Here is a 12,085-nt window from a genome sequence, read left to right as displayed (position 1 = left end):
AATATCTTTTTAAAAAATAAATATCCCAGGATTTTTTTTGACATGCTCCAACGTGGACTGACACACACAGCTGCTGTGTTGAACACCCTACTTTCCAGATTTTGTAGCTTTTTAAAAAAGTATCTGAGAATGTCTTTTTTTCTCCCCTTTTATTCCATTGAAAGTTGGTTGACTAAAATTCTAGGTTGAAAGTAATTTCTTTTTGAAAGCATTGTTCCATGGTCCTCTGACTTCCATTGTTGCTACTGGGTAATCTGACATTATCTGATTCTTGATCCTTTGCAAGAAACCAGTTTTCTTTCTGGAAGTTTTAGAATCTTTTCTTAATATCCAGTCTTTTGAAATTTTTCAGGGGTTCTAGTGTAGGTCTATTTTCATCTATTGTGCTGAGCACGAAATGGGCTCTTCCAGTCTAGAAACTCACATCCTACAAGTCTGAGAAGCTTTCTCCAGTTATCTCGTGGATAATTTCTTACCTTCTATTTTCTCTGTCCACTTCTTCTGTGACTCCTATGTGTGTATGATGGACATTCTGGAAAAGTCCAATTTTCTTATCTTTTCTCTCCATTTTCTAACTCTTTATATTTTGGTTCTACATTCTGGGAGAATTCTTCAAATTTACAGCTTTTTTCCCTCATTTTTAATTCTTAACATCTCTTTCTGGCTCTTAATATTTTTTTTTGAAGCATCCTGTTTTTGCCTCATGGATGTAATATCTTTTATCTCTTGGAAGGTATTAATATAGGTTTAAAAACTTTTTTTCTCCCTGTACTATCTCTGTGTCCTCCCTGTTACTTTATGTGATTTCTGTCTTTTATAATACAATTTTCCTCAAATATGTGATAATTGTTGACCGTAAATTCTTATTTAAGAGTGGGCTACTAAAAAGCTGACTGGATGCTTTTGTACCAATAAATAGAGTTGTTTGTCTCTCACTAAACCCTCACTGCCCAGGACCATGGAGCCCTGTCTTCTTCCACCTCTGGAGAAACATGATAACTTATGTGATAGAAAGACAATGAGATTTGATATGAAGATCTGCATGTAGGGTCCTGAATCTCCCCCTTAGAATCTGCATGAGCTTGAATAGATGTCTTGCTTTCTCAGTGTCAATCTGAATGCTTAGAACAGTGTATGGCACATGTCATACATGTAATACATATTTGTGGAATGAACAGATATCCTCAACTGAGAAATGCAGATCATAACACCCTCCTCCTCACTTTGTGGAGTTATTTAATTAAGAGAGTATGTCAAAAAGTCCCTTGAAATTATCAAGTGCTACTCAAACTTCAGAGGTTATTATCAAAGAGACGCTAACATTTATTGCTCGAGTGCAGTACTGTAGGGAGTGTGCTGTACTGGTCAGTTTCACTGCAGGCATATCCTTCATAACACATGTGTAAGTATGGATGCTGTGCTTCTGTAAAATGAGAAGCATTGGGGTTTTTTTCAGGATAAAAAAGACTTAATTTAATTTTTTAATAGAGTATAATTTTAAAAAAAGATTAACCCAGGAAATCATGGTCTTTGGTGTTTGCAGATCAGGAAATAAAATATTTCATCATCACACAAACACCTTATGTATAAACCAGCTTACATAAAAATGAAATTACTGGGCTTCCCTGGTGGAGCAGTGGTTGAGAGTCTGCCTGCCAATGCAGGGGACACGGGTTCGAGCCCTGGTCTGGGAGGATCCCACATGCCGCGGAGCAACTGGGCCTGTGAGCCACAACTAGTGAGCCTGCGCGTCTGGAGCTTGTGCTGCGCCACAAGAGAGGCCGCGATAGTGAGAGGCCCGCGCGCCGTGATGAAGAGTGGCACCCGCTCGCCGCAGCTAGAGAAAGCCCTCGCACAGAAACGAAGACCCAACACAGCCAAAAATAAATAAATAAATAAATAATAAATAAAAATGCCCTTATAAAAAAATGAAATTACTTACAGTGTGAAGCCTAGAGTATACTCCATTCTTTGTTGTTCTGATTAGCATAAGCAAACGTATAAGTTCCTTCTTATATCTTGAGGATGAATGATGGATGTTTGTTTGAACCACCAGGGTTTCTCCTCATAGCTGAAGCCGTTTTATAGTGTAGAAATTCCTTTTCCATTATTAAGAATGAAAGTCCATTCTCAAGTATGTGTGGTCCAACAACTAGCACTCTCAGGATTTGTTGCTTGTCTGTGATTCATACCAACTCCACCTTCCGTTAGCCGGTACCCTCGTGGACCATGCGGAACGGCATTTGTTTTGCAGCTTATATTTAGGACACTTGTTGCAAGGTTAAGAACTACTTCAGAAAATGAAGCTTCTTTAAACAACTCTTTTAACTCTTGATCGGACGTAACCTCCAGTGCATTTATCCTACTATGGCAAAGGGCTTGTGTATACTTTTTCACAGAATCCAGCCCTTCTGGTCCACGAACAAACTCTGTTACTTCTGCAGCAAGTCGTTTCAGAGGACGCCGATTTTCTGGCTCTGTGACACGCTGCTGCATTATGTCATGAATCTCTGGAAGGGGTGGAAAAGTGAAGGGCTTTTGGTACCTTTCTATTGAATCCTCTTGCTGCCTGACAACTGATACAATTCAAAGGGAGGTATCTTAACTCCGTGTAGCCAAACAGCACTGTCAGATGACTTTCATGGTTTTGATTCACTTGTAATTAGGGGAACAGTGATTCCAAATACGTCTTCTCCAGTCATCTTGTGGATGAAATCATACCCGGACATGAGATTGCTTAGCTCATCAGATCCACCCAGCCGGATCAACAGCCATAACGCTGGAACAGGTAGTAGAAGTTATAGGCCTGGAGCATTCAGTATAAGAACTCGTTCAGGGCTTCCCTGGTGGCGCAGTGGTTGAGAGTCCGCCTGCCGATGCAGGGGACGCGGGTTCGTGCCCCGGACCGGGAAGATCCCGCGTGCCGCGGAGCGGCTGGTCCCGTGAGCCATGGCCGCTGGGCCTGCGCGTCCGGAGCCTGTGCCCTGCGGCGGGGGAGGCCACAGCGGTGAGAGGCCCGCATACCGCAAAAAAAAAAAAAAAAAAAAAAAAAGAACTCGTTCATAGGCCTGGAGCATTCAGTATAAGAAGAACTCTTTCGACCTCATGATCTCAGGGCGCTAGTGCCGACGAGTCTGGATGCTCATGCGCAGGCGTCCGCCCACAGCTGCTCGGAAGGGCATAGAGTACTGCGCTGTGAAGCTGCAGGTCGGCTCATCAGCAAAGAAATGCGGATCAGCTGCTGGAGCCCTCTGCGCAGGCGCAATGGCCCCTCCCACCTGCGCAATCGCTTTGTAGGTAAAGGGGCGCAGCTGCGCCAGCAGACGGCCCACAAGAGGCAGCAAGTCGGCCGTGGGATGAGGCCACAGTAGATGGTCTGGAGAAAGCTTCCCGCCTTGCCACAGTGGAAGAGCTCTGGCAATTCTATCTTCATACCCCTTTTGGGGGAGAACTTTTTTTTTTTTTTTTTTGCGGTACGCGGGCCTCTCACTGTTGCGGCCTCTCCTGTTGCGGAGCACAGGCTCCGGACGCGCAGGCTCGGCGGCCATGGCTCACGGGCCCAGCCGCTCCGCGGCATGTGGGAGCTTCCCAGACCGGGGCAGGAACCCGTGGCCCCTGCATTGGCAGGCGGACTCTCAACCACTGCGCCACCAGGGAAGCCTAGGGGAGAACTTCTTGAACAGACCCCCGGACTCCTGCACCGCCGGCCACCCCTGAGCGCCGGAGTGAGCCTCACGCAGCCCCAGGCGCGAGACTCCTGAAGGGCCTGGGGCTCCAGACCACCTGCCTGAGGAAAAGGACCGCAACATGGGCGCCACCATTTTGGTGGCAGCCAATCCGAAGCAGCCTTGGAATATGTGAACACTCTCCGGTAGAAGAACAGGTAGGATTCAACGGAGTGGCAGGATGGGGGAAGATAGGTAATGTACATGTTGGCTTCCTATCAGGAGGAACTCTGTTAGTTAGAACTTTGAATCAAAGAGATGAGCTGTCTTATAGTGGGTAGGGTTCCTGTCCCTGGACAAAGCAGAAATTTCCAGGAACACTGCAAAGGAAAATACCTCCTGGAATGCTGTAAAGGAAATTTCCTGGTAGGGATAGATTACGTCACTAGACTCAAAGTGCTCTAAAACCTTTTTTGATTTTAAGATCTTCGTTATTGCAGAATCACAGATTTTAAAGCTACCATCAACATTCCAAATGCTAGAAAATAGACATAAATGTTCTCAGTCGGATTTACTTGGGATGTTTTATAAACATCTTTTGAAATGAATCAGTAAAGAAACAAACATTCCCAATATGTCTAAATCGTTGGAGCTGATTCTGTCTTCAGAAAATGCAGTTTGATAACTGCTTGGAGAGGTCAAAGTCCCCCGCTGTAGGGCAGTGGCTTCTTCGTTGAGGCCAGTCCTTTATTTGATATTTTCTTGAAGAAATGAAAGGCATTTGGGGAATGCAGACAAGGAGGATGGCGCACTTCCAGGAAAGAGCACAATTTCTTCCTTGAACGGGCTTGCTGCCCAGAAAACAGGTTGATTCCCATTTTATCTGCAGTGCATCATTCATTTATGTGCAGTGCTGTAGGGCTGCCAGCCTCTGCCTGGTTACAGTCTTGTCCCCTGAGAAGGGCTGCATTCATTTGTAACCATCCGATGCTGTTTAGCTGACAAGTCAGCATTTTCATCCTCTTTTACCAAGACCCCAAGAAAAGAAAGTACTGTAAGATCTTCTTTAGCTTTTCAAGGTCGCTTTAGAAGAGAGCTAAAATAAGAAAATATCACTATATTTTCGTTTGAACAGGATTTAAAGGATCAAATAAGCAAGAAATAAAAGAGTGCAGGCTTTAAAGATTGAATTATATTTTCAGGAAGTATAAATCAAGGGAGGTAATTGTACCTTTTTTCCTCATCTCTCTTGTTGAAATCCAGGTAGAATTGGTGACTAAAAAAAAGGTTACTGAGCTGCAATGGCTTTGCAGTGTCATTTTCAGACCAATCTCTTCCAGTACCCTGTAGAATAGATACTGCAGTAAAGGGTTATCTAATGGGTTAAAGTTAAGCTTCTATTAATAACTTTGGCTCAGGCTTAAGGTAAGGGGAGAGGGCCCACATAGTTGCAGGTGAATAGTGGTAGAATATCTCAAGAGCAACAGCAATATGTCTCTCACTGGGAGGTTCCCTAGAGCCCTGTCCTAAGTTCTCATCTACCTTCTACCTAGATGGTATCATCCAATGCCTTGTTTTAAATTCCTATCTGAATATTTCCAAACCTCTGTCTCATGCCCATACTTATTTTAAATTTTAGAAACGTATGTCAACTGAGTAATGAACATTTACATATGAATGGATCAAATGAACTAAAAACTAACCTCTCTTTTGGGGAATAGGGCAGAGGATTGAAAATCTTACTCCTCACTTCATCTCCACTGGGGTTCCCTATATACAATGTATAAGATATATACACAAGGTGGAAAACCAAATAGGAATCAAAATACTCTTCTACTGTGGATCAGCTGTTACCTAACACAGCCTTGCCACAAGGGCTTAACCCAGCCCTCTCTGTTAAAACTGATTTGGAGTGTATGACTCGAGCTTGGATTTCCCAGTGGGATTTCCTGTTCTCTCTCTGTCCTGAAACTAAAATGGCTAAGTCTTCAGATTAGACCCCAGACTAATTACATGGCCTGCCCCTAACAGTTAGACTCAGTCCACATTTGTTTTCCACATGGAGGACCAGGACAAAAGTGGAGGACAGGAAGACTGCATAGGGTTCTGAACTTCATTTTGCACATGTTTTTTCTTCCCATTCAATACCTTTCCTCCACTGCCTGATGAATTTCTAATCATTCATCTTGATAAAGCTTAAATTTCACCTTCTCTGAAAATGCCTTGATATAGCAAGCTTTACTTATCCATTGTGCTCCCATAGCATACTGGTGCTGACACCGTGGCTCTTAGAAATATTCTTTGTCCTTGCTGGTTCTGCTCTGCGTGGTGGGGGACTGGCTTTTCCAGGATGCATTCTCCAAGCTCCTATATAGCATCTGAAGCTTGTGGCTGGCATCACTGGCAGGAGATGGGGGATGGGCTCTTCCCTTCCCTCCCTTCATTGAGTGACTTTTCTAGTAGTGAGTATGTTCCTTCTGAAATTCCTCCCTCTTGACATGCTTGCTTCTGTTCCAGCTCCAAGTGGGGAACCCTAGCTCTGGTAACAACATGGTATTAGTTTCCTGGGGCTGCTGTAACAAATTACTACAAATTTGGTGATTCCCAACAATAGAAATTTATTCTCTCCCAGTTCTGGTGGCCAAAAGTCTGAAATTAAGGTTTCAGTAGGGATAAGCTCCTTCCAACAGTTCTTGAAGAGAATTCTTCCTTGTCTCTTCCAGCTTCTGGTGGTTCCAGGTGCTCCTTGGCTTATGGCAGCATTACTCCAATCTATGCCTCTGTCTTTACATGGTGGTCTTCTCTTCTCTTTCTGCATCTTCTACTCTTGTCTCTTGAAAGAAAATTTTTTTGGATTTAGGGTCCACCTGATTAGTTCAAGATAATCTCATCTCAGGATCTTTAATTACATCTGCAAAGACCCTTTTTCCAAATAAGATAATATTCACTGGCTCCAGGTATTAGGATGTGGACATATTTTGGGGGAGGTCTACCATTCAACCCACTACAATCACTTCCTCTCCTTGTTTCTCCCATCTATGATTGGTAGAGACTGTCTGCTTTGGAAAATCTCTAGGTTATCTTATTGTTCACTCTTCAGCTGCTCAGATCCTGCCTCTTCTGAGTAAGTAGCCAGCTACTTACATTTTTCTGTTACAAATATTTGAAATGGTTATAGTGAGATCCTGATGGATATATATAGTGATTTTTATATGTGTCTATTATACACTCATAATACAACATATTGTCATGCTTTGTTTACATGTCTATGTCCCTTGGTATGCTGTATAACCTTTGTTATTTTTGTTTCTGTCCCCAGGACTCAACACAATCCCTAGTTTGGAAAGTTTTCAACAAATAATGGATTATGAACAATGATCTGAAGATGAAATGAGAAAAATATGCTTAATAGATCTAAAATGTGCAATGAATATATTATAAAGTGTCCGTTGGAACTATTCAAAGAAAATGTGACCTTCGACAAAACAGCATCACTTGGAGAGAAAAATATCTTTATGCGGACAGAGAGATTATTGGCTCTTCAGAGTCCAGTATGGATAATCACCACAAAACAGTGAGTCTGGCAGAATTTTTAAAATATCTCTTAACACCTTCTTATCTCTCAGTTTCACTCGATACTCATTCACGTCAAATGCTTTCCAAACTTCCTCTTCTTACCCATAGTCAACATTTTCAATAAACAATCTTCTAATTACCACTAATAATTTTAATTGGGGAGTGGGTGTTCTTTATGGATATTATTGTTCAATGAATAATCTTTTCCATAGACTGTTACCTGGACAGTCTTTTAGAATAAGAGTTCTGGTGATTTTACTCCCTTTTTAAAAGTCTTCAGTGGTTTTGCATTTTTCACCAAAAAGGTCCAAAGTGGCATTCAAAGCTCTCTTTCGTCCTTGAGCACTCAAATATTCTCTCCTACTGTGCTTGTGTGGATTACTGACAGTCGACCAACATCCCTATGGTCTTTGGTTCATATACCTTTGCACTTTAATCCTCCACATCTGGGGAAATTTGACAACAGTTCTGCTTGTTTCAACATTCTGTGTTATTAAAACCATTATACCGACCTGGTTAAACCTTGGGAACTAGATAGATTTGGGTTTGAACTCAGATTCTATTTATTGACCACGCGTGAACTTGAGAAATTCAGTAATGTCTTGGAACTTTGGTTTTCTCATTTGTAAAATGGAGATTTTCATATCTACCTCAGAGTGTTATTTCTAGGATTAAATGAGAAAATAGATGTGATATGCTTGTCACACAAATACTTAAAAGATGGTATTATTCTAATCTTCTGTCAAAGATAATTTTCTGATTGAAAGCGTTCCTGATTTTTCAAACATGTTTCTTACTTTAAAATTTGAAAATACATTTTATTTTAGTCCTCTTTTAGTATTTATATTACTCAAAGTTAAATTTATCTTTTAAATCTAACCCACTCACTATATTGAATAGAGTATTTATGATTTACATTTCTCTGTATCCTTTAGAACAATCCTGTGTCCGGCACATAGTAGGCATTCAAAAAATTGTTGAATTGAATTCATCATCAATCCATTGAGCTGATAAATTGCAGGACGTTCCTGCTCTACGCTCCTTGTTCTGAAGGGCTGTGCTCTACACATTAATCTTAGAATCACAGGGGATGTAGGCCCTGAAGCTGTGGTGTCTCAGTTTCATTATATTAATGAAATAGCTCAGAAGATTGGAAATAGAATGGTATTTAACCATTGATTAGCCATCAGAAGTTTTCTGAGGTGCTGAAGTATATGTTCTATAATTTCAGAAGCACTAATTCATTTTATAAAAGCTACTTAAGGGTAGGTTTTCCACAAGCATTAATCAGTTGGGTCACTATTCAGTGTTGAAGCAAACAATAGCCTAAACCACTTGTTTCTTTAATAAGTCCAAGTGGTTTGGAGTCAGGGAATTTAATAAGAATGTGTTATCTATTAATTTATTCACACATAAGAATACTTATCATTTACTCCTTTTATTCACTCATCCATATTTTAAGAACCGAAAACATGGTATTTGAAAGAGAAATTATTTCTCTAGTAGAGCCTATACTATTTCTTTGAGGTATTTTGTTAATATTTAGGATTTTTATTGCTTCGAGTATATACATTTATTACAATGTCACATTTTGTTTAATCTTAATATTCTTTTCCTGAAAATTTTGAGTCATTAATATAATACATAGGTTATTCAATTAGCATTAATATTCCTTTTGTACTCAGGCATATTCATTTCTGTCTTCTGATAACTGAATACTTTTGGTGCTGAGACCGCGAGACCCAACCAAATGCCCCAGGGTGCTGATCAGTTGTATAACATCCGATAATATTCCAGCATCCCACACATATAACCTTTGGTTGATGCCCTTGATGTTACCACCACAGTAAGACTGTGCCAGGTGTCCTCTCAGTGGCTTTACTATGGACCCTTTGATGTCTGATGAAGGGTCTATTGGGGATGAAAGATGTTCTCAGTGACTTGAGTTGTCATAACTAAGTCTTAGCCTTTTCCCAAAAATCTATGGGTTATTATCTTGAAGTCGTGTAAATAAGTTGAAATCAGGTCTCAGCAATTGCAGTCACACCCGCACCTTTCTTTTTTACTCTCCTCCAGGGAGAACATTAATGGATTGCCAGAATTTCATTTGCAGAGACACTCAGAATCATCTTAGAGTCATATTTAAGATTTCATTTGATTTACCTTATGGCCATACCTCACTAATAAACTTCTTAAATGTGATTCATATCGGAAGCTTTTATGCCTTTGAATTCTATCAGTTTGCAGAAATTGCTTTTTTTAAACTTAACCAGTGGATTCTTCTTCCTTTTAAAACAGACTTATTGGGATTTGATTTATACACTATAAAATTCAGCCAACGTAAGTGTACAATTCAGTGGTTTAAGTATATCTACATAGTTGTCCAGTCATCAAGATATAACCTTAGAATATTTTTATAACCCTGGGAAAAAACCTTATACCCATTAGCAGTCCCTACCCATTCTGTTCAGTCTCCACTATCCCTAGGCAAATATTAATCTACTTTCTATTTCTATGGATTTGCCTATACTGGACATTTCATATAAATGGAATAATGCAGTATGTAGTCTTTCATGACTAACTTCTTTCATTTATCATAGTGTTTTCAAGGTTCATCCTGATTTTAGCTAGTCCTGTGTTTTATTCCTTTTTATTGCCAAATAATATTGCATTGTATGGATAAACCGTATTTTGTTTATCCATTAATAAGTTGATGGACATTTGGGTTGTTCCATTTTTGCCTATCATGAATAATGCTACTATGAACATTTGTGTACAAGTCTGTGTGTGGACATATGTCTTCATTTCTCTCTGGGTAGATACCTAGGGGTAGAATTGCTGGTTCATATAGTATCTCTGTGTTTGATATCATGAGAAACTGTGAAAGTATTTGCAAAGTGAACGCACCAATGAATTCTTATTTTTAGTGTTAATATTGGTCTTACTAATTTTTATCATTGATTGCTCTGTACCATTTTGCTGTGATGACCTTCCATTTTCCTTGTAACTTCTTATTTGGGTTTGTGATGCTTTAACATTCTGGTTTCTTTCCCTGTCTTTTCTGTGACTCTTTTCCCCTTCCTGCAAGCAGTTTTGTTCCTGGTTCTTCTCTCTTTCTACCTCAGCGTTTTCATTCAGCAAAGGATACTTCACTTCTCTGCCTTGTGATGATTCAAATCAGTTACCCCATGATTTAGTCTTTCCTAAGTTGCAGTCACACGGTTCTGATTGTTCTTTTAGCACCTCTACATAGCCGTCTGGTTTCAAATGCAGTATGTCAAGAGAGCTCATCATGTGCTCTGCAAAGCTGGTCTTTTTTTCTGATTGCTGTCTTTTGAAAATTCCTCTGCTGTCCTCACAACTCAGACTTGAAATTTCAGTCATCTTTTATTCTTTCTTCTTCCTTGTCTCTTTTGCCTAATATTTGCCGACTCCTGTCTAGTTTATGTGTCTATCACCCTCAGAGATAGTCCCTTTCTCTGCATTACCCTCCCACTGCTCTGCTTGGCTCAAGCACCCTGATTGCTCAGTTTGACTTCCATACATTCTCTTTAATTGGCCCACATAATTGTTGTATTTTTCCTTTTCCTTTTTCCCAACACTTTACATTTACATCTTAATAGTTCAATCTCATTCCTATGACTCCTCTCTTAAAAATCTTCAAAGGTTCTATATTATCCTCTAAGTAAAGAAACGATTCCTTAGGTGTACATTCAAGTCTCTAACATATAGTCTGGTCTCCACTGCATTCCTGCATAGAGCTTATGTTTGAGTCAATCTCAGTTCTCTTCGTTTATCCACCAAGCTTAGTATTTTCCTGCCTCCAGCTTTGCTCATGCCTCTCCTTGGGGTGCCCTGTCACTGAATCTACGGAAGCCAATTCCTCAAGGCCCTAATAAAATGTGTCCTCCTTCACGATGACACCCATGATCTCACTAGACTGAATTTATGACTCTTTACTCTCAACTCTCACAATGCCTTTTTCAATTATTTATTACAGTCATTTGATATACATCTCACCTTCCCTCTTTAAATCTATGGTCCTCGAGGGCAGAGGCCATGGCATATTTATCACAATTAGAGAAGTTGCCATTTCCTGAATATTTACTATGACCTGGGCTTTGAACTAAGTATTTTGTCTGCAGTATTTTCTTTAATTATCAAAACAGTCCTCTGAATTACTCATCTTTTTAATCCTCGCTTTATAGATGAGGTAGTTAATGCTTAGAGAAGATAAGTAACTTCCTCAAGGCTAAACAGCTTGTAAATGACAAAGCTGGAATTTTAGCCTTCTCTGACTCTAAAGTCTCTGTAATTAACTAGGGCTATGTCACTTTCTCTACAATAACTACTTTAATAAATGCCAGTTAAGTGAATAAAAAATGGTCAGTAAGGGCTGCTGAAAAGACACATAAGGTTTAGTAGTTAGATTTTAGTTCATATTGAAGTTCTAATGCTTTCTTTGGAGTGAATTATTTACCATGTCCGAGCTGTTTACTCATTCATAAGGCAGAGGGAAGAGATAATAGTCCCTGCCTCACAAGGGCATTGTGAAGATAAATGAAACAATGCACAAGATGGCATGTACTAGTAGGCTCTCAGTAAATATTAGTTGATAGTAATAAAAGTAAATTTCCATTTTTATTAATCCTCCTTGATAAGGTTGGCTGTCCTTGAAGGTAGCAAGATGAAAGGAGAGGCATGCAACCATCAATAACCATAACAATTTCACAAAATTCACCCCACCAGGAAATAAATTTTATTATCCACTGTGCAGTCATTCATAGTCATTGACCTAAAATGGAACTAACAAACTATACGATGCTTTATAGTTGAGTGCTGTT

The 12,085-nt window shown here is 39.9% G+C and overlaps 1 pseudogene; it reads right to left on the bottom strand.

Annotated features, from left to right (window-relative positions):
• Positions 1 to 2,065: 2,065 nt before the first annotated feature.
• Positions 2,066 to 10,625, bottom strand: LOC116755053 (annotated as a pseudogene).
• Between the last annotated feature and the right edge of the window lie 1,460 nt (positions 10,626 to 12,085).

This window comes from Phocoena sinus, chromosome 6 (genome assembly GCF_008692025.1).
Source record: "Phocoena sinus isolate mPhoSin1 chromosome 6, mPhoSin1.pri, whole genome shotgun sequence".
Lineage (NCBI taxonomy): Eukaryota > Metazoa > Chordata > Mammalia > Artiodactyla > Phocoenidae > Phocoena > Phocoena sinus.
The sequence above is the reverse complement of the archived record's forward strand: the minus strand, read 5'-3'. Positions and strand labels throughout refer to the sequence as shown.